Source organism: Leucoraja erinacea, chromosome 7, assembly GCF_028641065.1.
Source record: "Leucoraja erinacea ecotype New England chromosome 7, Leri_hhj_1, whole genome shotgun sequence".
Classification (NCBI taxonomy): Eukaryota; Metazoa; Chordata; class Chondrichthyes; order Rajiformes; family Rajidae; genus Leucoraja; species Leucoraja erinaceus.
Genome location: NC_073383.1, coordinates 69,767,951 through 69,795,707, shown reverse-complemented (window position 1 = coordinate 69,795,707; position 27,757 = coordinate 69,767,951). Strand labels below are relative to the sequence as shown.

Genomic DNA, 27,757 nt, shown 5'->3' with positions numbered 1-27,757 from the left:
GTATTTTCTATGTTTCCATTGGCTCAAAGGGCTGAATGGCCTACTCCTTCACCTATTTCCTATATTTCTATGTTTCTACGATGTTTTAATTTAGAGATACTGCATGGAAACAGGCCATTCGGCCCACCAACTCCACGCCGGCCATCGATCACCCGTTCACACCATTTCAAAGTTACCACTTCTGCATCCACTCCCTGCACACAAGGGGGGTAATATTACCGAGGCTGATAAACGTACAAACCCGCATGTCTTTGGGATGTGGAAGGAAACCAGAGCACTCAAAGGAAACCCACACAGTTATAGGGAGAAACGTGTAAACTCCACACAGGCAGCACCCGGGGTCAGGATCGCACCAGGGTCTCGGGCGCTGTCGGGCAGCAGCTCCACCAGCCGCGCCACTGTTCAGTTTATTTTTCCCCATCCTTCCAGTCCACATGCAAACAGTGTTTCCAGGGGCTGGAGATAGAGTTGAAGTTGAGTCGGGAGTTTGGTAGGTTGACAATTTAGCAGCGGGCAAGACAAGACTGCCACGCGGCACTGGTCGAGGGTGGGTTCAGGTTAGTGAACGAGAAGTGATAAAGTAACAGTAGAATGAAATGTAGAATGAATGAATAGGAATGAAAAGCAGAATGTCCCAGACAGAGGTAGGACATGTGTTTAAGAAGGAACTGCAGATGTTGGAGAATCGAAGGTTACACAAAAAAGCTGGAGAAACTCAGCGGGTGCAGCAGCATCTATGGAGCGAAGAAAATAGGCAACGTTTCGGGCCGAAACCCTTCTTCAGACTGATCGGGGGCGGGTGTGGGCGGGGACAAGAAAGGGAAAAGGAGGAGGAGCCCGAAGGCTGGGGGATGGGAGGAGACAGCAGGGGGGCTGAGGAAGGGGAGGAGACAGCAAGGACTAACAAAATTGGGAGAATTCGATGTTCATGCCCCCGGGATGCAGACTCCCCAAACGGAATATGAGGTGCTGTTCCTCCAATTTCCGGTGCTGCTCGCTGTGGCCATGGAGGAGACCCAGGACAGAGAGGTCGGAGACGGAGTGGGAGGGGGAGTTGAAGTGCTGAGCCACCGGGAGGTCAGCTTGGTTATTGCGGACCGAGCGGAGGTGTTCGGCGAAACGATCGCCCAACCTCCGCTTGGTCTCACCGATATAGATCTGCTGACATCTAGAGCAGCGGACGCAATAGATGAGGTTGGAAGAGGTAGGACATGTAATTGGAACAGTGCCTCAGAGAAAGGCAAACAGTGTGGTGAGGGGGGATGGGAGTAAAGAGCCAGGATTGCATGTTCTTTACATGAATACATCAAGCATTCACTGCAGGTTAAATTAATTTGTGGCATAAATACGAAAAAATGGATTGACCCAATATTCTTCATCTTGCGTGTGCGTGCATAGCCTAAAGTTGTAGATCAAGGGTAGACATCCAGGCCAGGACAGCATCAGTTACTGGGTGGATGGCTTTGATGCCACCAGGGAAAAGCCTCAGTGGGCAGTCATTCATGATGTGTGGGGTGGTCTGGTCTGGATGTCCGCAGTTGCAAGCAGGGCTGTCTGTCATCCCTCACTTATGCAGGTGATGGGCTGTTCTTGCATGGAGGGCGCGGATTCTGTTCAGGGTTCGCCATTGCTTGCGATGGAGGTCAAAACCTGGTGGTTTCACTGTGCTCTCACCGTTGTTGGTGTTGGCATCTTTCCAGGCTCTGCACTACTCAGCCTTGACTATGAATTTGGATTGAGATAGAACTGAAAAGGGACAGAAAGTGGATAGTGGGGACTCAGCAGCTAAAAGGGCTGTTTCTGCATGGTGTACCTCTATGACTCCTTGACAAGGACAATAAAGTGTTGGTCCAATTTGGGATATGTTAGGATCCATTCATATGTAACTGGATAGGGTTAATTAACAATCTCATGCTTGGATATCCCCTCGGGAATAGTGAGTATAACATTATGGAACTTCACATTTAGTTTGAGATTGACAAGTTTAAGTCTGAAGCTAAAGATTTAAACTTAAATCAAGGCAATTACACAGGGCACAATGGGAAAGTTAGATGAAATAGATTGGGAACTTAAACTAAAAGGTTATATGGTTCGTAGGTTGTGGCAGACAGAAGGATTTTTAAAATATAATTCTAAACTAATGTACACATTCCATTGAGATATAAAGACTCCATGGGAAAAGTGATACTTTGTGGTTCACCTAAGATGTTCAGAATGGTATTAAATTTAAAGAAAAGCCTTATAAAGTTACACACAACAGTAACAGGCCTGAGAACTGGGTGAATTTTCAAGCTTGTAAAGAGTGACTAAAGAAATTAAGAGGAAGGAAATGGAAGATGAAAGCAAACTAGTGAGAAATACATAAATGGATTGAAAGAGCATCTGCAAATATATTTAAAAAAGGAGCAAATGTTGATCCCATGAAATAGGTATGTTACAATACTTACCTTCAGCGGCTCTGCAATTCTGCCACTGGCCATGTGCGCGATTTTGGCGCCTTTGAGGGGGGGGGTTAAAACGCGTTTTTTTTCCTACCTTGCCCTGGATTATATTTGGTTGGAATGCAAGCTTTTGCTGAAGAATCGTTCCGACGGGCGTTCTGTGTATTTTTTTTTTAATCGCCCGACAGGTTCAGCGCTGGAGTAATTTTAAAATCAGCTTCTAAAGCCGTCAACGACGACAACGGGGACGGATTTCACGCACGGACAGGTAAACAAAAGACATTTATTTTATGTATAAAAGTGCTCCTTAAGATGCCTTTAATTCACATTTTAAGTTGCGAAAGTTATTTTTTTCCCCATACGAACCGGAGGTATTTTTCATGCCGATACAGGTTTAAATTCACTGTAACCGCAACGTTCCAATTGATTGCGTTCCAGAAAAACCCACTCGCAAGATGATGGCCATTGGTAAATTAATGGCCATTAATTTACAGGTATTAAACATGAAATTCCTTCCATTTGGCCTATAAATCCATGACAATGTGAATTCTTGTGTGAATGTTATTTGGACACTTAGGCTATTTAAAAATGTTAATCTATTCTTAAGAAATTGATAGATGTTTAATTATATACTTTAATTTCAAGTCATCTAAGTAAGATTGTTTCATATTTGTTTCAGAATGCTTCAATCTATAATAACTGAACATTTCTTTCAGTTCTCTTAATTTTTAAGAAAGTTATGGGCTTTTGACTGTCCTCGATCACAGCTTTTGTGTTAAGTCAATGGAAAAGCAATAGGGAACAAGATGCTAATTTCCGAGTATGAAAATGGCCATAACTTTTTTTAATACTGAAGATATGAAAGTGAATTAGGTGTCAAATAAAACTTATTTTTGTGCTTTATCTGATGGGATAAATTACAGACTTGATTTTTAAAATCTCAAAATTTTGTAACATTTCTTGAAGCTGAGACCAGGGAATTATTAACAGGCAATTGTGGATTTGTCAAACAAATGTTTTGTGACTTTCTTCTTCAGTGAGAGATATAAGAACTGTACTCCACAAATAGTAGGAAATAAGAAAGCCAGCGGGCCAGGCAGCATCTCTGGAGAAAAGGGCCAGTTGACATTTTGAGTCAGAACCCTTCAGTACATGGGGGGGGGGGGGGGGGGGGGGGGGGGGGGGGGGGGGGGGGGGGGGGGGGTGAGGGGGGGGGAAAAAAACAATTAATTTCATCGGGGGAGTGAGGGGGAGAGAAAAAACAATTAATTTCACTTGGCAGGTACACAAAAATGGTGGAGAAACTCAGCGGGTGCAGCAGCTTCTATGGAGCGAAGGAAATAGGGAACATTTCAGGCCGAATCCCTTCTTGGGTGGATGGGTGGATTAGCATCTAGCGGTCTGGATTTGGTCATTGCCAGTATTAATTGCCCATGGACAGGTGGTGGTAAACCTTCTTGTTGGGCTAGTGCTGTGCTTCTGAAGATGGTACTTGCATGATTTAGACTTAGTGACAATGAAGCAGTGGTGATAAGTGTGCAACTTGGTTACCCATCTGCTTGCTGCCCTTATCCTTCTTGATGGTAGGTTTCGCAGACTAGGGAGCTGCTGTCAGAATGACCTAGGCAAGGTGGAGGGGGTCATAGTCATACAGTCATACTATAGGGAAACAGGGCCTTCGGCCCAACTAGCCCATGCCGACCAAGTTGCCCCATCCATACTAGTCCCATCTGCCTGTATTTGGCCCATATTCCTCCAAACCTTTCCTATTTATGCCCCTGTCCAAATGGCTTTTAAATGTTACTAGACCAAGTGATACCCGTTAGGTCCTGTCTCCTCAATACGCGGTTGCAGGGTGAGGGGGCGGCCTGCTGTGTAACACACGCACACAAACCAACCCCACACATACACACACACACTAACCACCCCCCACACACACACTAATCACCGTCATTGATATTATATTAATTTTTTTCATTCGCTCCTTTTACCCCTATCCCCACCCTATTCACTCACACATAGCCCCCAACTCACAAGCATGGCTAGAGAGGGAGGTGGGTAGAGAGAGAGGGACACATAGAGGGAAATAGAGAGGGAAACAAAGGCACAAAGAGGGACACAGAGGGACACAGAGCGACACAGAGGCACAGAGAGGGGGGGGGGGAGGGAGGAGGGGAGCAGAGGAGGAGGGGGAGAGGAGGGGAGCAGAGGGGGGGAGTGGTGGGGGGGAGGAGGGGGGGGAGAGAGGAAGGGGCGAGAGCAGAGGGGGGGGGGGGGAGAGGAGTTGGGGGGAAGAGGAGTGGGGGGAAAGGAGGAGATGTTAATATTGGCTAAATTAAATACACCATAAAATAGAGCATCCCTGCACTTGTCAGAATTGCTTAACCCTTGTCAGCTGAACTTTACAGGCTTTGATTGGCGCCAGCCAGTGTAGGCTCAGACTGATATGCAGGATGGTAAGGGGTCCAGGTGTTCTCTCTGTTTCGCTGAAATTGATAACATGTATAGCGGTTTTGCAAACTAAACTTAAATGCATCATTTCTATTGGATCGCTGCAAAAGCATTATAAACAGTATACATAATGTTGCAAGATCGTCATCCTGTTATTTGATGATTGGTCGAACTGTTGAGTCTTGGAGAAATTGTTTGAATCTCAGGGTACATGTTTCAATGTTTGTTCTTGTTAGCTTCCTTCGAGAGCTTTCTTTTTTATACAATGTATGAGCTGTTGTATTATTGGGTTAGGGAAATGTCTGTTATGTATGGGGTTAATCGATATCTGTAATTGGATTATTAAGTGACCACCCCCCTGTGGTTCGACCCCTCGAGGTCCCGGGACATATAAAAGTCTTCTACCTCGAGGTCCAGGGTCGATCTTCTGGGAGAGCGTTTGGGACTCCGTGATCCTCTGGAGTGTCTCTGTCTGAACGAGGCCTAGAGGGGTTTAACACGTGCTGTAGTTGAACTGTAATGCGCTTTTGTTAAAATAAAATTTAGTTGTTTCAAGTGCTTGGTTCGGTGTTTTTACTGAAACTAGACTGGGGGGAAGCTTAGAAATGAGCAATTTACATTGGGGGCTCATCCAGGATCTCAAAAGACCCCCAAACATGTTTGTGATCAGGAGTGTTGAGCTGTTTAGATCGCGAGTGCAGAAATCAGGCCCACGTTGCAGATTACGCATCGATTTTCGGCTCTTCATCAGTCGGAGCGGATCAATCATTCGCGGGCTTGGAAAGGGTCTAATCGAAACGGTCTAGCAAGCACGGGTTAGTGGTTAGCATGCCTTTGGGTTAGGGGTCCATAAAACCAGGGTGGGGTTAGAGACCCTGTTGGGGTTGGATTAGAGATCCTTTCCTAGGTTAGAGGCCCAAAACTTTGGTCGTAGTTGGCAGACTGCAGCTTCTTTCACGAGAACCAAACGCGCTTCATCGGGCGAGGCGTGGCCCAGGGTTAGACTTGGTATCCAATTGGTGGGGACTAAAATACAGGTCTCGCCTTCGATTGGATCTTTGCCGGGAGCACAAATTGAAAAGGTGCGCTTCGAAAATCGGTATCGATAACTCATAGCGCGAAGCGGCTAGGCGCTGGACCCTCGGAGCCCAGCAGAGAGGAGTGTCTGTGCTTAGATATCTGTGTCTCTACCTGAAATGACGGACAAAGAACCTCGAGAAGGTATTGGGCTTGGATGGACAGAGTATAGATTGGCCGGAATACTCCAGTCCATTCAAGAATTCAACTGGGCAATTTTAGTTGATTCAAGAGCCTGTGTAGTAGAAGAGATACGCACTAAAATTAGGAGTTCGATTTCAAGTCTATATTTGCAAAGCCAAATTTTCAAATACTGAATTTCATATTAAAGTTCTGCGAGTAAAGGTGCAATTTGAATTCCTGTATAGACAACTTCGGAGTTGGCGCATGTCCGTGATCAATTCCGAATATTGGCTGATCAACCGTGAATAGTAATCCTCTGGTCGATTGTTGACTAGTACCTGATAGCGAAGAGTACCTGAGAGACGGGAACCTGATTTACTTCATGAAAAGTAATGCGAATAGCGAAGGGTATCCCTACTTCTGTCAAACTTAGAGAGGAAGGATAGAGGTCCCCCTATAGAAGTCCAGTCTTAACAGAGGGATAGTAACATTCGGAGGAAAAGTAGTCATTTACGGAGTAGTACCCCTCAGCAAAGAGTAAACTTTGAAGGGGGAAATCTTCGGTATCAGAGTGAGAGGTTCACTGTGTGATAACAGCGTGACGCAGCGTTGAGATCGAGTGTTCGTGAATTGTACGCTAGTGCTTTAAATCATTTTGTAAATTGTAAAAATCTAGCTTTTCGTATTGTCATAGGATCCAGATTTTGTAAATATTCTATGTATGTAAATAAACTTATAGTATATTAAGAATTTAAAATTAAGATTTAGATCGTGTTAAGTCCGCAGACCATCATTTGCGTTGCTGCTTGTGGGAGTGTTTACGGATTAGAAACTGGAGGGATGGAGGGATCAACAGGACCCTAGAGAGCACAGGCAGGAAAATCAGGAGCCAAGGGGCAAATCTCCTTTTCTCAGAGTAACCCATTTACACACCTACGATTAGCAAACCTGGTAGTGACTGGGTGCAAGTCTGATGAGGAACCTATGTTGCCTCTACAGGTTGAAGGTAAAATCTGCACTTTCCTAGTAGACACAAGCGCATCCATGTAATCTCTTGAATCAATTTATAATTTACCAGAATCAAGAGAAGTTCAGAATCTGTCTGGGTGTCAAGGACACATTTGCCAGTATCCCATCTCTGAGCCAGTCGATGGAGTGCATGGAGGAAAGACAATCAAACATAGATTTGTGAAAACCACCGGATTAGATTGCAACCTGATGGTGAGAGATTATAGGGCCTGTCCCACGAGCATGCGACTCCATGCGGCAAGCGCGACCTAAAGGGCCGGTCCCATCTGCATGCGGCAAGCGCGACCTAACGTGGTCGCTTGAGCCGTATGGCCTCGCGGGGCCGGTCCCACTTCGATCGCCGGAGCCGTATGGAGTTGTGTGGAGCTGGTCCCGACATCGCGAGGGGGTCCGAAAAATTGACCGTGTTTAAAAATTCCGCGCGGCAACGGCCTGCCGGTCCGCAGCGGCCTCGACGCCGTGCCACTCACTCGACCTCCGCGCGGCTCCCGCTTCTGGTTTGGTTGCGCTTGCCGCATGCCGTACGGCTCAAGCGACCACGTTAGGTCGTGCTTGCCGCATGCAGGCGCATGCTGGTGGGACCGGCCCTTTAGGTCGCGCTTGCCGCATGCAGGTCGCATGCTCGTGGGACAGGCCCTTTACTCAGTGCTTTCCAACTAAAAATAGTATGTGGCGATAGAGGCATAACAGTGACCCCCTGGGTCCCTGCATGACAATGTTTCTCCATAGTGACCTCTCAATGGTGGTCCTTAGATCTGGACGAAGAACCCCCACTGCATATTATACTGGCTTACGATAGAAGTAGGAAGAATAGTGAGCTGGAAACCTTCTTTAAATCATACAAAGGACAGGAATGATAAATAGAAATAATGGCACTAGTGGAAGGGAAAGAGGGAGTTGCGGAATATGCTAGTTATGTAAAAGAACTACTCCTCACATCACTCGAAGGGTGAATGTCCCGGCTAGAGCTAAAGACCTAGGAATGATGGTAAGAAAGGCAATTACCTTGGCAAACCCGAATAATTACCTGAAGCAAGATTCGTCTAATCAATTTGTTGTTGAATTTTACCAGGCCCTAAGGAAGGTTGTTACCCACTTACTTCATCATCTGGGGAGTGAGGTATACGAGTCTGTGAAACCTCAAGTACGGGTGGAGGACATGTATGGATGTGTGAACATCAATCCCATCTGTGTAGCTCTCCAGAAAGGGGTAACAATTCCTTCAATCCAACAATATCCATTGAAACTGCAGACCATGAGCAGCATAGACAAATTAATTTGGGGTTTGCTAGAACAAGGAATATTGGCGAAGTGCCAATCTATCTGTAACACTCCTATTCTTGCCGTTGTGAAACCAGAAAAGGAGGGTCAATATAAACTCGTACAAGACTTAAGGGAAATCAATTCAGATGTAGAACCACTTCCTGTCCTAGTTCCAAATCCTGCTCATATCCTAGCCCAAATACCTGCTGCAGCCAAAGTCTTGTCAATAGTCGACTTACAATATGCATTCTCTTCTCTTCCTCTTCATGAAGACAGCCCATATTTGTTTGCCTTCACCTACAAGGGCCAACAATATACCTAGACCAGGTTGCCTCAAGGATTTGTCAACTCGCCTACTTTATTTTCCAGGTGTCTGCAGGATCAGCTAAGAACTTTAAAGTTTAAAATGAATTCAACATCAGTACAGTATGTTGATGACCTATTGGTGGCTAGTAAAGATGAATCCAGTAATCGGGAAGACAGTGCACAACTATTAAATCATCTAGCCGATCTAGGATATGTGGCTTCTCCATCAAAGGTACTGGTAGCTCAGGAGAAAGTAAAATTTCTAGGGATTATAATTTCGGCCACTGAAAGAAGTCTTGAGAAGAGCAGACTCAAACCTATTTGCAAATTTCCAGTCCAAAAAGAAGCCAAACAAATGCTGGGCATGGTCAATTATTGCAGACACTGGATTCCAAATATAGCTCTAGAAACAAAGGAGTTAACACCCTATACTAGACTTAGACTTAGACTTAGACTTAGATTTGTTTATTGTCATTCAGACCTTCCGGTCTGAACGAAATGTTGTTTCCCTGCAGTCATACATATAATTTTTTTAAAAATGACAAAAACACACAATCAACACAAATTTAACATCCACCACAGTGAGTTCACCAAACACCTCCTCACTGTGGTGGAAGGCAAAACTTAAAGTCTCGGTCTCTTCCTCTTTGTTCTCCCTCTGCGCCGAGGCGACGGTTCGAACACCGCGAGTGGTCGCTGCAGTCGCCACGGCTCCAGGGCCGAGTCGGGTCCCCGGTACCGCCGCTGCCGCTGTCACAGCTCTAGGGCCGAGTCGGGTCTCCGGACTGCTACCGCCGCCGCCGCAGCTCCAGGGCCGAGTCGGGTCTGTACTAGCAAGGAGGGTGAATTTAAACTAACAAAGGAGGCACAGGAAGCATTTGAGAACGAAAAAAAGATCATTGATGTGAGCCCTGGCATTGGGAAGGCCATTATACGATCGTCCTTTCCAGCTGTATTCTACAATTCTATTTGATTGTGCCACTTCCGTATTAATGCAAAAGCATGGGGATAGACATAGACCGGTTGCATAATACTCCTCAAAATTAGATCCAGTAGCTAGGGGACACCCGCTTTGCACTCAAATCTTAACTGCAATCTACAATAGTTTACAACCGGCTGCTAATTTGACACTCCAGCAGGAAATTGTCGTCGACAGTTCACATTCGGTATCGGTATTGTTGAGGCAGCTTCAAACCCAGCATTTGACAATGTCCCGCCAAAATACGTATGAGATCTACCCGTTGAACAGTCTGAAATTGCAGTTTAAAGACTGTACATGAATTAACCCAACCTCTTTTCTCATTTCACCCCCAGAAGAGCGAGCAGAAGCAGGACACGACTGTTTATTTGTTATAGAGGAGGAAACATCAGTGAGAGAGGACTTGAGGGATGTACCCATGGATGACCCTGACATCACATTATATGTGGGCGGTAATGCATCCATTGGACCGCGGGGTGAGAGGTTGTCTGGATATACAATTATTAATCAAAAGACAGAAATTGTAGAAGCAGCTGCTTTTGAATCACCCTATTCAGTGCAATAAGCTGAATTATTCACTTTAATTCAGGCTTGTATTATTGGGGAAGGATCTAAAAGTAAAAATCTACACTGATTCTCGATATGCATTTGGGGTGGTGCATGATTTTGGACAATTGTGGAGGAATAGGGCATTTCTAACTTCTGCAGGAACCCAAATATCACACAAACAATTGGTGACAAATTTATTGAAGGCCTTAATGCTACCCAGACAAATCTCTGTAATAATATGTAGTGCCCATACTAAAGGACAGACCCCAGTAGACATTGGAAATCATAATGCCGATTTAGTAGCCAAAGGAGTATCATCGGAACGTAAGGTGGTGGTACCTAGAATGATGAGGCAGACTAAAAGTGTAACTAACAAGTCCCCCTAGGAGAAGCTGATGCTGACCATCCAAGAATTGTTCGATTACAAGAAGAGGCTATTGAAGGAGATAAGGAGAGATGGAGACACCTAGGATGTGTACTGAATTATATGCTAAATTAAAGACACATAAAATGAAGGATCCCTGCATGTGTCAGAATTGCTTAACCTTGTCAGCTGAACTTTACTGGCTTTGATTGGCTCCAGCCAGTCTAGGCTCAGACTGATATGCAGGATGGTAAGGGGTACAGGTGTTCTCCCTGTTTCTCTTAAATTGATAACATGTGTAGTGGTTTTGCAAACTAACCTTAAATGCATCATTTCTATTGGTTTGCTGCAAAAGCATTGTAAACAGTATACATAATGGTGCAAGATGGTCATCCTGTTAATTGATGATTGGTCGAACTGTTGAGCCTTGGAGAAATTGTTTGAATCTCAGGGCACATGTTTCAATGTTTGTTCTTGTTAGCTTCCTTCAAGAGCTTTCTTTCTTATACAATGTATGAGCTGTGGTATTATTGGGTTAGGGAAATGTCTGTTATGTATGGGGTTAATCGATATCTACCAATCGAACCAATGTCCAACAACATTGGGAAAATGGAAATCTGCTCAACAAAGATCATTAGATTTTTCAGACGGAATAAAATCAAAAGAAGTTCACAACACAAGAGAATTAATTGTCATGTTGGTTGAAACAGAAATGTTCATTCAATCCCATTTCTCTGCTCTTGGTCTATCAACCTGTACTTACAGCATAACAAAGAGGTGGGAGATTGCAACCTTCACGTGGTCCACCCTGTTTCGACGAATGCAATCAACCTGATGTGCTCAATCAAATAAGATCAAATAGAACAAGTTGTCCTCCAACTTGTGCAAGAAGAAGCAACATTACAAGCCTTCATCTAAGAATGTTTTTAATGCAAAGAGAATTACTTGCTCTATATAACCATATAACAATTACAGCATGGAAACAGGCCATCTCGACCCTTCTAGTCCGTGCCGAACACGTATTCTCCCCTAGTCCCATATACCTGCGCTCAGACCATAACCCTCCATTCCTTTCCCGTCCATATAACTATCCAATTTATTTTAAATGATAAAAACGAACCTGCCTCCACCACCTTCACTGGAAACTCATTCCACACAGCCACCACTCTCTGAGTAAAGAAGTTCCCCCTCATGTTACCCCTAAACTTCTGTCCCTTCATTCTCAAGTCATGTCCTCAACTCTACTGCTCTGTTAAGCAGTGAACTTCAAACCACCACCAACCAAAAGATGAAGGCATTTTTTTTCAAATCCCTTCTATTCCTTCCACCAGTTATCTTATGTTGTCTTATCTGAATATAGAACATAGGACATAGATCAATACAGCACAAGAACAGGGCCTTCGACCCACAATGTCTATGCCTAGCATGATGCCAAGACCAACTCATATCTGCAGCCACATAATCCATATCCCTCCATTCCCTGCACACCCATGTGCCTATCTAAAGGTCGCTTAAATGCCATTATCGTATCTGCCACCACCACCAACCACGACAGCGCATTCCAGGCACTCATCCCTCTGTAAAAAAATGTGCCCTGCACATCTCCTTTAAACTTTGCCCCTCTCACCTTAAAGCTATGCCCTTTAGTATTTGACTTTTGAAATCCTGGGAAAATTATTCTGACTGTCTACCTTATCTATGCCTCATAATAGTAAGATTAAACGAGAACTTACCAGTTTGAAGTTTGATCTGTATTTTATGAGGAGTTACGATGAGGGATTTCGTGAAGAACCCCGCTTCCACGCATGCGTGTCATACTTCAAAGCAGCGGTGTGAGGTCACAGGAACCTATAATGATCTAACATAGTAAGATTATCAAAGAGATACCAGTTTTTGATATGATCATACGAGGGTGGGAGCGGAGGGCACGAAATCCCTCATCGTAACTCCTCATAAAATACAGATCAAACTTCAAACTGGTAAGTTCTCGTTTAATCTTACTATTTTACTTCGGAGTCTCGTGAGTGACTTCGTGAAGATTTCAAAGCTCTGTGACCTCATGCCGTGGAACGAGTCCATGCTTCACAACTGCCTTGGGTATTGGGAGAGAGCATCATTAGTAGTTTTAAAACACAATTATACAAAGAGTTGTGTGGTATAACGAAAAAATAACACTTTTTTAAAATTTGAGAATCATAACCCTGTAACCTATCGGGCAAATTATTATGTTGAACCTAAAATGTTTTCTTAATACAATGATGGCTCCAAATAAACTGGTTTATTATACAACCTGTGGAAAAACCCTTTTTTAAAATGACCCTCCTGCCATTCTGAGGATTTGGTCTGTGGGTACCTGTACAATATTGCTGCGGATGTTGCTGCAGTCCTGGTGGAATGAGAGTTTGAAACATCAGTGTCTATTCCTGCCATTTTTAGGACCTATTTGAGCCACCTTGATATAGTTTGAGTCGTGACCCTATCATGCAGTTTCTTGTAAGAGATAAACAACTCCATACTCTGACCTCGAATGTTCTGAGTATATGCTATGTATTGTTAGATGGGTCCTGTTATTCACAGTCGTTTGCCATATGGGTGTACCATAAAATCAAACCCTAGACCCAAGGAACCCGATCTGTTTTCTTTTATTAAATCCTGTATGACAACACCAGTTTCTCGGTGAGATGATCAGGGAGTCCAGGCTCAGTTTGCTTAATGGCTGGACTTGTTGTGCGGTAAATAACACCATGAGCATAACCATCTTCCTGGTCTGTTACTGAGGTGACAACGCTGTTATGAGCTACAAGCTCCTCAGCATGTTGAGAAACGACACCCACGTCCCAGATTTCGGAGTACCTGGTTAGCTTACCAGGGGTGCGTTCCCACCGCGTGCCGTTCCGATCCTTGTGATAGGTAATTGGAGAGTGCACTTGTGGCACTATTAATGGCACGGTAGCTCCATCGATTATCCTAATGGAGGCTTGTTAAAAATCCCAATACGGCCAGAATGTTTTTGGCCTTTTGGTCGAGATTGTTGTCCAAGCAGTATATGCCCCATTTCTTGATGTGTCCAAGGTACTGCTTCCGTGTTGACAGTCTTAGTGCAGATGAGATGAGATTCATCGTCCTGTCTGACAGTGTAGTGGGTCTGTTAGACTCTACAAATCAATAAATCCATAGTGTTATGGCATGGATGACTGCCTCCAGTCACTGGATAAATCAATAATTTTTTGGCTATGTTCATTAGGGAACATGGTTGTAACACCATCCCCTGTAAGACTGAAATACCATGATTGAGAAGGTCAGTCGGGTACTCTGAAAATTCCAGATGCCGAGTGTGGTTGAATTTACCCTAGTACCCCAACGATGGGTCCGAACGGGGGAAAACATCACCCTATGGCTTATTTACATAACAATGCCAAGCTGGTTTACGATTTTTAGTACATAATATTGGGGCTAATGATTGCCCCTTTTGTAAGCTCTATATTGCCAAAGTTCCTCTATTGAGTCAATGCCTGCCATATAGAAACCCGCAACTGACACCAAGTCTTTATCAATAATAAGAGCATCCATCTTAAAATGAGGGTTAAATAGGGTGAAATCAATGATAATCCTGCAACCCTACTCTATTTTATTTTAATAAATATGTTCAATCCCATCTTTCGTGTACAAATCTTGTAGCACCATGTGGGTTTTAGATTGTTTGGTTTATGTAAGGACAAAATGCCCTTCTGGTGTATGATGTACTGTGGTTATTGGGATGAGAAAAACCCCTATCAGATAACCCTGAATACTGCTGAGATTATATGAATCTGTAGTGATTATATACCATACATAACTGTAGTGTTGCAACCTCCCCTACCCTCGTAGGTCCCTATTTTAACAGAAGAAAATAAGGTTCTGGTTTAATATTTCTTGTTCGGGGTTGTGTGGGAGGTTTAGGCTTCCGCATCTTCCAGGGTGGCCGCCCTGGCCATACCCTAAAACGGATCCTGCAGGTTATATTGATTTCTGACACTGCTACTGGTATGAGCCACATTTTTTATGGCCTTGCCTGTGGCTGGTATCATGCTCCAAAATAGGCCCTTGCGCTGGCCTTAATCAGCCCCAGTGTCTTGGCTTAGTCCACACACGGTTCTTTGTTTGCAAATGGTAGCATTTTTGGGGTCCTAGTGCTGGCTGAATGGCCGCCTTCCACGTGTAGTTCAGGTCATATTGGATATTATTAAACAGATCTAGTGCGTCTTGATGGTCTTTGGTTACCTACGTTTAGTCCAGGGTGCGGGTGTATGCTATGATGCCTTCCGTCAATCCCTTTAAGGTTCTCTGGATCTTGAGGTCCTGGTTCCTGATGTTCGTCCCCATATGCTGCCAAATGCATTGGTTTACACTGGGCACCTGTAATGCCTCACCGTTGCCAGGTGGCAGATGTCTGGCCAGTGCTTGTAAATTTTTTCCCTTGTTGGCGTATGTGGCCAGACATATAGTAATACTATTGCCATCCTGGATCCAAGTCTACCCATGTTTGACTTGGCTAAAGTAATCAGCCACCATGTCCAGCAGAGTCCCTGCTGTGTTAGGATCATGGGATGCTGTATTACCAGGCTCTGGCCCATCAGGGTCCTGCCTACTCTTTTTTATAGAGTTAGAGATCTCTAGGGTCCCACACGGGGTACCCCTGTGGGGCTTAACTGCTGCCCACTTGTCTTTTGTTCTGCGGACCCCTCTTGCAAGTCAACCCAGAACTGACCCACAGTGCTCCCCTCTGATGGGGTAGAAGCATTGTGCAGCCCTCAAAGAGGTACTGCTGTGGTTTTATCACGTTGGAGCAAGGCTCCATACACCGCTTCTTCCCGCTCCAGCCCTCTTGGGCGCTGGTTGCCGGCGGTTTTATGCAAAGTCGGACCCTTCTGAGTCCACTACCTTGTTTAATTTGTGTCTAGCCTACCGCTCGGTCACATGGATCTGGCCGGTGCGGGGCCGACATCGGGCACAGCTGATCCCACTACGGTTGATCCAAGTGCCGCTGGCTGCTGCTGGCTGCCCGCTGTTCCATGGTCCTCCTTCTCCAGTTTTGTCCTTCCTTCCGTGAAGTGGATATGGCCGGTGAGGGGGATAACTGGCACAGCTGCTTCCATCTATTCCTTTAACCCGGCTCCAACGCTCTCAGCACTCCTGGCTGCTCCTTTATCTTAGACCCCTGGGACCGACCCCCGTACTGACGGTACTGGTCCCTAGTGGTCGTTGCAGCCGGTCAACCCCACTCTAATGCCCTCAATTCTGGGCACTCCTACTTATATGGTCCTTAGCTAAGGGACATATAAGACATTAAAACTGATGATAACAGCTACTATAGTTTTTATTTAATATATATGGTCCCTAGATAAGGGGTGTATCAGATATTAAATTGATAAGAACAGATACTACACTTGATCTTAGCCAAAAAGCCGAGAAGCAATTATTGTAACGAAAACCCCGCTGGGACCGACCCTGGAACTCACATACTGGTCCCTTGTAGTAGATTGCAGCCAGTCAACTGCAAAGTCCTTTGCTGTCGAGAAATGAACTTTCTCACCATGCTGGAGCGAAGTTGGGCACAGGTGTTTTTCCCTCTCCGGGAACCGATGTGCCCATGCTGCTCCTGCCGTTGCCAGCTCCTCACGAAGTGCCAGCTGCCACTGCTGCTGCCTGTGCTCCTGCCGCTGTCAGTACTCCTGCAGCTGCCGGCTGCCACTGCTGCTGCCGCTGCCGCTGCTGCTGCTGCTGCTGCTGCCGCTCCTCCGTGGTTCTCCCGCCGGCCTTCTGCACCTTACATGGACCTGGTCCATGTCTGCACCTAGAAGGTAAGTTGAAGGAAACGCAGGGTCTCTTACCTGCTGTTCCCGACTTTCCTTCTCCCGCCGGTGACCGTCGTTCCCTGTGTGTCGGGTTCGAGTCGCCTGGACCGACCCCGGTGTTCACGGGCCTGGTCCTTCGCGGCAGTTCCGCAGCCGGTAACCCCCGCTGTACCTATGGATCCCCTGGACCCTGGGCCTTACCTTGTGAAGAAGGTTTTCAGCCCGAACGTCCCGTTCCGACTCCATAAGTGCCGCTGCACTCGCTGAGCGTTCCGAGCCCCTCGCTGGTCCGAGCTGTCTGTCCCGCAGCCTCTGCGCTGGCTGCTACCGACTGCTCCCAAGCCAGTCTCGTTTGAGACTGGCATAGGGACCTCTTTACTTTGCTTCCCGCCCGGCCGAGAAGTGAATTTTGCCGGTGCGGGAGCGAAGCCGGGCACAGGTTGTTCCCCTCCAGGGAAACTCGTGCCGTTGCTGCTGCTGGCTGCTCGCCCTCCACGGGTCTCCCCGCCGGCTTTCCGCAGCCACCTAAAAGTAAGTAGAAAAAAGGAACGCAGAGTCTCTTACCTGCTGTTCCCGACTTTCAAATCTCCCGCTTGGGGAACGCCGTTCCCCCCTGTGTGACTCGTTGCAATGCGTGTAGCGATATGACACGCATGCGTGGAAGCGGGGTTCTTCACGAAGTCACTCACGTGACTCCGAAGTAAAATTTTATATACTTTTATCACGAAACCTCCGGCATTCCAGAGCAAACAATTTTAGTCTGCACAACCTCTCCCTGTAGCTAATACGCCCAAATATACACCCTTTCCAACCTAAACCACATCTACACCCTTTCCAAAGCCTCCACATCCTTCCTATAATAATGGGGCATCCAGAACTGCACAGCACTCTGCTTCCCCCTTGTTTTGCTGGGCCCTCATCCTGTCTGCATGAGTACGGTTTTTCTTTGCTAGTTTTCTTCAAGGCAGTGATGAATGAGTAGGTTGAGTAGATTAACCAGGAGTGAGAGGATTAACCTATGATGAGCGTTTGTCGGCACTGGGCCTGTACTCGCTGGAGTTTAGAAGAATGAGGGGGGACCTCATTGAAACAAACAGAATAGTGAAAAGGCTTGGATAGAGTGGGTGTAGAGAGGATATTTCCAGTAATGGGAGAGTTTAGGATTAAAGGTCATAGCCTCAGAATTAAAGGACGTTCTTTTAGGAAGGAGATGAGGCAACATTTCTTTAGTCAGAGGGTGGTGAATTTGTGGAATTCCTTGCAACAGAAACATAGAAACATAGGAAATAGGTGCAGGAGTAGGCCATTCGGCCCTTCGAGCCTGCACCGCCATTCAATATGATCATGGCTGATCATCCAACTCAGTATCCTGTTCTTGCCTTCTCTCCATACCCCCTGATCCCTTTAGCCACAAGGGCCACATCTAACTCCCTCTTAAATATAGCCAACGAACTGGCCTCAACTACCTTCTGCGGCAGAGAATTCCAGAGATTCACCATTCTCTGTGTGAAAAAAGTTTTCCTCATCTCGGTCCTAAAAGATTTCCCCCTTATCCTTAAACTATGACCCCTTGTTCTGGACTTCCCCGACATCAGGAATAATCTTCCTGCACCTAGCCTGTCCAACCCCTTAAGAATTTTGTAAGTTTCTATAAGATCTCCCCTCAATCTTCTAAATTCTAGCGAGTACAAACCGAGTCTATCCAGTCTTTCTTCATATGAAAGTCCTGACATCCCAGGAATCAGTCTGGTGAACCTTCTCTGTACTTGCCTGTAGAGGCCGTCAGTTGATATTTTTAATGCAGAAATAGATAGATTTTTAATTAGTATAGGTGTTAGAGGATATGGGGAGAAGGCAGGAGAATGGTGTGAGGAGGGAGAGATAGATCAGCCATGATTGAATGGTTGAGTAGACTTGATGGGCCGAATGGCTTAATTCTATTCCTTATTACCTTAGGAATGTTGTCACTTTACACTTGTTGCAAGATTGACACCAATTTCTTTTGGAGAAGATGGTTCGCTAGAGAAGGTGGATGAGCGGCTGTTGATTGGTCATGGGGTTGCAGGTGAGTTTGTTTATTCGAAGAGCAGTTAACAGTCTACCATACGGTGCAGGACTGAGCTATGGGTAGGCCAGACTGAGCAAGGATAGCAGATTATTTTCCTATTGAACCTGTTTCATCAGTAACGACAAATAAAGGATCTAATTCTAATTCTAATTCTAATTTAGTTTAGGCGATGTTTCAGGCCAGTTCAGCTTAGTTCATTATCACGTGTACCAAGGTACAGTGAAAAGCTTTTTGTTGCATGCTAACCAGTCATCAGAAAGACAATACATGATTACAAGTAATCCATTCACAGTGCATAGATACATGATAAGGGAATAGCGTTTAATGTAAGGTAAAGCCAGCAAAGTCCAGTCAAGGATCGTTTGCGGGACATCAAAGAGGTAGATGTCCCTCAGACTATCCTTGACCGGACTTTCAGTTGTTCAGCACTGCTCTCTGGTTGTGATGGGATGATTCACTTGCCTGATAACAGCTGGGAAGACACTGTCCCTTAATCAGGTGGTGTGCATTTTCACACTTCTATACCTTTTGCCTGATGGAAGAGGGGAGAAGAGGGAGTAGCCAGGGTGCGACTCGTCCTTGATTATGCTGCTGGCATTGCGGAAGCAGCGTGAGGTATAAATGGAATAGATGGACGGGAGGTTGCTTTGTGTGATGGCCTGGGCTGCGTCCAAAATTTGCTGCAAAATACTTACGGTCCTGGATGGAGCTGTTCCCAAACCAAGCTGCGATGCATCCTGATAAAATGCTTTCTACGGTGCTTTCTATCAGTAACTTTAAAGGCCAATTTTCTGGTGCCAGCCATGAATTAGCAGATTTACTGAATTACCTTCTTTACCTAGATGCCGATTAGAATGTAAACTCCCTGGCGCAATGAATGGTTAACGGAAATGGTATTGATGATTGAAGGGAAAGCTATGAAAACATATGAAAAGAATCATAAGGCAATGCTGATGTAGCAAGATGAAGGGGTGTGGGAGTAGGCAGTAAACCAACCAACAGCACTAACATGCAAGATGGATTTCATAACTTTGCATGGTAGGATTTATTAATCTTTTAACATATGATGGCTATCATGTAGAAGACAATTACTGTTGTCACGATTCCCCTGGATTAGATTAGGCTGTATGAAAGAAACTGCATGATCAAGTGAGTTGCGGGCTGAATAACATCTCCTCAATCAAATCCATTCAAGCCGTAATGAATAAAATGGTTTCAATGACACCACAAATGCAAGCCAGTGGTGGCTTAGGAAAATGAAGGCTACAATAGTACCACGGCAATAAGAATGACTTTGAAGAATGTAGAAGGCATTGCAGTCTTCTGATCTTCTGTAAAATTAACCAACACAAGACTCAAAATATGCTTTTCATGTATGCTATTTTATGGCACTTTGATCTTGAAACAAATGACTCAAATTTAAAAATGTTTCAGACAGGATTTTAAAGGGCAAAAACCAACTGTAAAATTAACAGCAAACAACTTAAGTTCAATCAGACCAATATATACATTTTCAAAGCAACAACTTAAATATATATTAAGGGGCGTAATTGAACAAAACTGCTGATGTTACACATGAAAACATTAAATAGACGGCACGACACACAAAGGGTGGTGGGTATATGGACGGAGGTGCCAGAGGAAATGGTTGAGGCAGGGGTAAAATACAGCATTTAAAGGACAATTGGGCAGATACATATTGGGATATGGACCAAAGACGGGCATATGGGACTGGATGGGCCATTTTGGTCAGCACGGGTGGGATGGGCTGAAGGGCCAATTTCCTTGCTGTTGAAAACCATGCACCGCCTTTGGCCCCATAAACATCTTCTATTATTCAATAAGATTTATATCTTGAGTTTTGCTGTTCAATTGCCCTATTCTAGAATCTCCCTATCAGTGTTCTCAATGTCCGAACATTCAACGCCTCTCTTTTATGGAGATTTTCAATAAAATAGAAAATACTGAGGATACCTAGAAGGTCAAGCAGCATCTGGAAAGGAAAACAGAATTAAAGTTTTAATTAAAGCCCATGAATTAAAGAATTAAAGAGCCCATAAAGAATTAAAGCCCATGGCCTTTAAGTCAATGTGAATGGTTACTGACTTAATATTTATTGTTGTTATTATGTAATTTATTTAATAATTCGTCTAATAAAATGATCGATGAGGGTAGGACAGCTGATGTTGTCTACATGGATTTCAGTAAGGCATTTCACAAGTTCTCTCATTATAGATTGGTTCAAAAAGTAATATCACATGGGATCCATGCTGAATTGGTAAGTAGCATGCAAAATTTGCCTGTCATAGGCAACTAAGGCAGTGGAGGGGGTGGGGTGTTTTTCTGACTTAAGACCTGTGACCAGTGATATTTTACAAGGGTCAGTGTTGGGAATTCTGTTGGAAATAAATATTACTCTTTTAGATATATTGTAGGTAGTTTGATGACAAGTTTGTCAATGACATGAGCATTGGCGATATTATGGATAGGTTGGAAGGTGGTCAAATAACACTGCTGGATGTAAATCAGAATTTCAAATCAGTTAGAAATATGGAAGGAGAAATGACAGATGAAGTTTAAGCCAGGCAAGTGTGAAGTGATGCATTTGGAAGGTCAAATGTAAGAGAAAGGGAAGATAGATACAAAATGCTGGAGTGACTCAGCGGAACAGGCAGCATCTCTGGAGAGAAACGTCATCCATTCCTTCGCTCTAGAGATGTCCCGCTGAGTTACTCCAGCATTTTGTGTCTATCTTCGATTTAAACCAGCATCTGCAGTTCCTTCCTACACGTAAGAGAAAAGGATGCAGGTTTGGACAGAGTGGGTGTGGAGAGGATGTTTCCATTAGTGGGAGAGTCTAGAACTAGAGGTCATAGCCTCAGAATTAAAGGATGTTCTTTTAGGAAGGAGATGAGGAGAAATGTCTTTAGTCAGAGGGTGATGAATCTGTGGAATGCTTTGCCACATAAAGCAGTAGAGGCCGCCAGTGGATATTTTTAAGGCAGAGATAGATAGATTCTTGATTAGTACAGGTGCCAGAGGTTATGGGGAGAAGGCAGGAGAATGGGATTAGGAGGGAGAGATAGATTAGCCATGATTGAATGGCGGAGTAGACTTGATGGGCCGAATGGCTTAATTCTACTCCTATTTGTTATGATCTGAGTAGGTGGCAGGATCCTTAGAGCGTTGATGCAGAGCGATCTCGGTAGTAAGTTCAAAGCTCCATGAAAGTGGCAACATAAGGGGATAGGGCGGTAAACATGGTAGAGACTCAAAAATGCTGGAATCTGGAGCAAAACTAATCAGCTAGTTGGAGGAAGTCAGCAGCTTAAGCAGAATGTGTGGAGGGGAAGAAATGGTAGATGTTTCAGGTTTGACCCAAAATGTGATGATCCGCTTCCCTCCACAAATGTTGAGTTCCGTTAAATATGTCATTGTTGCTTTGTGAAGAAGGCATCTGGCGTGGTTGCCTTCATTGGACAGGCTCGGAGTATAAAACATTTGACGGGCCTCATTTGAAGTATTGTGTGTACATCTGGTTGTCACATTATAGGAAGGATGTGGACGTTTCGGAGAAGATACAGAAGATGTTCAACAGGATGTTGCCTGGATTAGAGAGTATCAGCTATAATGAGAGGTTGAACAAGCTCTGGTTTATTTTATATAGGGCATTGGAGGCTTATGGGCAACATAATAGATATATAAAAAATAATGGGAGCAAGAGATAGGGTAGATAACATAGAAACATAGAAAATAGGTGCAGGAGGAGGCCATTTGGCCCTTCGTGCCAGCACCACCATTCATTGTGATCATGGCTGATCGTCCCCTATCAATAGCCCATGCCTGCCTTCTCCCCATATCCCTTGACTCCACTAGCCCCTAGAGCTCTATGTAACTCTCTCTTAAATCCGTCCAGTGATTTGGCCTCCACTGCCCTCTGTGGCAGGCAATTCCATAAATTCACAACTCTCTGAGTGAAAACGTTTTTTTCTCACCTCAGTCCTAAATGACCTCCCCTTTATTCTAAGACCTTCCCATTATTCTAAGAGAATAATCGGAGTCTTTTATTACCAGGGTGGGAAGGTCAAATCCTAGAGGGCCTAGGTTTGAGGTGAGGCGGATTTAAAGGTGGAGTGAAGGGCAAGGTTTTTTTTTTAAAGAGAGTGATAGGTGTCTGCAGCTCACTAGCAGATATGATATAAACATTTATGTGGCATTTAAACAGAAACATGAACAGGCAGGAAATAGAGGGATATGGACTGTGGGTAAAAGATGGGATTACTAGTTTGGCATCATGGTCGAGACAGACATGCCCGGCCAAACGCTTTTTTCATGTGCCTTACTTTTAGAAACATAGAAACATGTCCTATTTAGGTGCAGGAGTAGGCCATTCGGCCCTTCGAGCCTTGCACCGCCATTCAAGTGATCATGGCTGATCATCCAACTCAGTATCCCGTACCTGCCTTCTCTCCATACCCCCTGATCCCCTTAGCCACAATGTCCACATCTAACTCCCTCTTAAATATAGCCAATGAACTGGCCTCAACTACCCACTTAGGCAGAGAGTTCCAGAGATTCACCACTCTCTGTGTGAAAAAAGTTCTTCTCATCTCGGTTTTTTAAGGTTTACCCCAGTCCTTAAGCTGTGACCCCACCTGGAGTATTGCTAACAGTTTTGGAACAATCTTCCTGCATCTAGCCTGTCCAACCCCATAAGAATTTGCAAGTTTTCTATAACTGATCCCCTCTCAATCTCCTAAATTCTAGAGAGTATAAACCAAGTCTATCCAGTCTTGCTTCATAAGACAGTCCTGACATCCCAGGAATCAGCCTGGTGAACCTTACTCTGCACTCCCTCTATGGCAATAATGTCCTTCCTCAGATTTGGAGACCAAAACTGTACGCAATACTCCAGGTGTGGTCTTTCACCAAGACCCTGTACAACTGCAGTAGAACCTCCCTGCTCCTATACTCAAATCCTTTTCTATGCTCTATGTTTTCTATATCCTACCTTATGTTATCCCACTTGCTTTTTTAATTGTTTACTTTAAAGTGCATTAGAACATGAACAATGATAAGCACCAACCAAACACATACCCAGATCATAAGATGTTCTCCCATGTAATCTTCTCCATTGCAACCTTAGGGCTGTTCCTTTATCATCATATCAGGGTTTCTGTTTTCATTGCCTTCCAGGCTCTTTTCCGATACTTTGCACTTTCAACTCTTGGTATCTCCCTCTCACTCTCTCAAACCATTCATCTGGTTTCTCGCTATGCACCAAACTAAATGCAAAAAGCATCAACAAAAGTTGGAAAATCCCTATGGTAGTTACACATTAAAAATGTAAATAAATTCTCTCAAACCACAATCCCTGATTTGTTTGATTCGCCTTATTTATTTAAATAACCTAACAATTGTGGAACATTGGTCATTTGTTTGTTGAACGATCTGTGTTGAAATTTGGTAAATTATTAATGAAATGGGCGGCACAGTGGCGCAACGGTAGAGCCACTGCCTTAGAGCGCCGGAGACCCAAGTACGATCCTGACTACGGGTTTGATCCCGACTACGGGTGTTGTCTGTACGGAGTTTAGGCATTCACCTCGTTTTTCTCCGGGATCTTTAATTTCCTCCCACACTCCAAAGCGTACAGGTATGTAGGCTAATTGGTTTGGTGTACGTGTAAAATTGTCCCTAGTGTGTGTAGGATGGTGTTAATGTGCGGGGATCACTGGTCGGCGTGGACTCGGTGGACCGAAGGGCCTGTTTCCGCGCTGTATCTCTAAAACTAAAAGGATCCATTTAAATGACAAACACAATCTCTTCCCAGGATGCAGCCTACTATTAGACTCCTGCATTACAGAATGGGCAATTAGTGCTCAGCAATATATTGGGATTAAACCTTTGTTTTGAATTTCTTTCAACTTCTTTTGTAGCTGATTACAGTGTGAGTGAGTGCGCAGTAACTTAGCTGGATGCTGAATGTAAAAATGCCTTAATTTTCCAAGACCTTCCTTAGCAATTCATCATAACCTTTGATAATTTGTTATTGTGGGTTATGTTTATGTACAGCCAAGGAAAATCATTATCGTTAGATGCATATTGCTACTGACACCTCATAGTATTGAGTTTCTTTCAATTCCAAAGCGCTGCCTTGAAGTCCATTATTTTTACATCAGAGAAGTTGGACACCCTTCTTCCCTGTGACATTTGGTTGCTAAACATGATGCTGCCAGTGGTAAATCCACCCACCCCCCATCAGTCTGAAGAAGGGTTTCGGCCTGAATCGTTGCCTATTTCCTTCGCTCCATAGATGCTGCTGCATAGATGTTTCTCCAGCATTTTTGAATACCAGCGGGATAAATGATTGTTTCTCTTTAAAGTGGTTTCAGTGAAGGCTCCATGTATTTTCTGCTGGTGTGGAGACAGAGAATTGCTGGGAACAGTCTGCTCTTTACAAGTTTGGAATGTGTTGCTGATCAGTGTGTTGCCAAGTCAGGCATTATAGGAAGAGAAGGTGGCTATGGTGATAAAAAATATTTTCTTTCCACGGGGAGCGGTGTTCCATTCTCTATGTCAATAGTGATTTAAGGTTATAATTTGTTCTCTAAGGGTGCATTTATGGTGTTCCCAGTCTGCCCTTTGCTCTCCTGAGAGTTAGCATGTCGATCTTTACAGACTGCGGCACTTTGACAATTTAACCATTTAAACTGATACCGCACACACTTCAAATTGTTACACTCTTAAATGTACCTTGATTCCGCAATGGACTCACAATTGTGAAGACTCAAAATGAAGTCATATCAGAGTAATCTGTCTGAAGGAGGGTCTCGATCTGAAACATCACCTATTCCTCCGACTACAGAGATGCTGCCTGACCCGCGTGGGTTACTCCAGTATTTTTTGTCTATCTTCAGAGAAACCTCCCTATTCTCAAGCACCATCTCTCAGGAACTGTAATAATGTTTGCTATGAGATATTACTGCGCTTTCAATGTCTTAGCCAAGTGACCTCAAAGGTGCAGTAAAATCGCAGCCTAATTACTTCTGAATAAATAAATCTGACGTAGGGTCCCGACCCAAAATGTCACCCATTCATTCCATATTCCCAACTCATCTCTTCCCCATTTCATATGTTGGACCTTGTCCATGGACCTGCTGCACTACAATGTTGAGAACTAATGTTCAGCACTCTGTATCTTCCCCTTCGCTCTATCTATTGTATTGGAATTTGACTTGATTGTATACAATATATGTATACTATTATCTAATCTCTTTACATAGACTGCAAGACAAAGCTTTTTGCTGTACCTCGGTACATGTGGCACTAATAAACCTACACCTAAACCCTCCACAAATGCTGCCTGTCTCGCTGAATTCCTCCAACATTTTGTATCTTGCCTACATACTTAAACAGGTGGAGCAAGCAGTCGGTCATTGCTGGTCATGAAAAGACCACCACAGCCATGTGCTATGGAAGAATCTTTTCTTTATGGGGTTTTTATTCTCATTCTTGAATAACACTTAAATACATTGAGTACATTAACAATTATCAATAATTTATTTCAAGTCTACGTAATTTAACAGTTTGGTGTTGTGACAATTAAAATGTCTATTCCCTTAGTCTGAATTACTGTGTCCTAGATGTAGAGAAGGTCAATGATTTGAGGACATAGATTTTAGATAATAGGTAGAAGGTTTAGGGGAGAGTCAAGGAGATATTATTTTATCAAAAGAGTGAGGTGTTGATTTCACTATTGTAAAGGCAGCTCAGGGATGAGGGCTCAATTTATTTAAGGAATAATTGGGCAGGCATTCAATTTCCCATAATCTTCAAGATCACAATCTTGGGAAGCGCAAACAATGGGATTAATGGCTTCCCGTGCAGTGAGATTTGTCAACTTTGAATTACTTTGAAAAGAAAAGTTTTGCTCACTGTTTAAAGTTGGACTAAATATATATCCGGCCATTTCAGGTTTCTTTATGAATTTATAAATTCTTTACAAATACTTAAGTTCACCCCACTAATTATGATATGTTCCCTTGTGTTACAGTTACCACCTCTGAATGTTGTCAATCCTAGCTCCAATCTATCACAGTCCAGTATTGAACTGCACTGATTTAGCTGGTCCAGAGGAAGTCACTGTCTCCTGTTACAACTCAGAGAACAGTTTACAATTTAACACCAGATGAACATAAGTGAAAGAAGAAAACATACGCCATTTGTCCCCTTGTTCTGGCTCTCTGTGGAATTCTCTGCCACAGAAGGTAGAGGCCAGTTCATTGGCTATATTTAAGAGGGAGTTAGATGTGGCCCTTGTGGCTAAAGGGATCAGGGGGTATGGAGAGAAGGCAGAGATGGGATACTGAGTTGGATGATCAGCCATGATCATATCGAATGGCGGTGCAGGCTCGGAGGGCCGAATGACCTACTCCTGCACCTATTTTCTATGTTTCTATGTTTCCATCATTCAATAAGATCACAGCTAATCTTCCATCTCAATGCATCTTACTTCGACTAACTCTACATCCCTTGATTCACTTAATTTCTCAAAGATAAACAGTTTTATGTGTGTTATTCACTATCAGACGTTGCCTGATACACGCATTGTATCCAGTCTTGCAACTAGGGAATGATACCTTGGCTAGCCTTCAAGAAAGGAAGGGAAAATAAGAGAAAAATTATTAAAAGCTATTTGAGAGGCTGTGGGGAGTGTCTCATCCTTACAATGCACACAGCTGGTTGTTTTGTACGGTAAGGTGGTATGTAACACATTTTACCGTGGTCCAAAAGTAAAACTTGGGGTATTGCAGTATTTGGTCCATCGACATGCATAGAAACATAGAAACATAGAAATTAGGTGCAGGAGTAGGCCATTCGGCCCTTCGAGCCTGCACCGCCATTCAATATGATCATGGCTGATCATCCAACTCAGTATCCCGTACCTGCCTTCTCTCCATACCCCCTGATCCCCTTAGCCACAAGGGCCACATCTAACTCCCTCTTAAATATAGCCAATGAACTGGCCTCAACTACCCTCTGTGGCAGAGAGTTCCAGAGATTCACCACTCTCTGCGTGAAAAAAGTTCTTCTCATCTCGGTTTTAAAGGATTTCCCCTTTATCCTTAAGCTGTGACCCCTTGTCCTGGACTTCCCTAACATCGGGAAACAATCTTCCTGCATCTAGCCTGTCCAACCCCTTAAGAATTTTGTAAGTTTCTATAAGATCCCCTCTCAATCTTCTAAATTCTAGAGAGTATAAACCAAGTC

The 27,757-nt window shown here is 44.2% G+C and overlaps 1 long non-coding RNA gene and 1 pseudogene across 1 annotated transcript; one reads left to right on the top strand and one right to left on the bottom strand.

Moving 5' to 3' along the window:
* The first annotated feature begins 302 nt into the window (after positions 1-302).
* On the top strand, positions 303-12,274 carry LOC129699095 (uncharacterized). Its single transcript, XR_008723781.1, has 3 exons — positions 303-644; positions 1,205-2,709; positions 10,005-12,274. It is a non-coding gene; the product is annotated as an uncharacterized LOC129699095 (long non-coding RNA).
* A 3,656-nt stretch (positions 12,275-15,930) lies between these two features.
* On the bottom strand, positions 15,931-16,038 carry LOC129699165 (U2 spliceosomal RNA; annotated as a pseudogene).
* Positions 16,039-27,757: the final 11,719 nt, after the last annotated feature.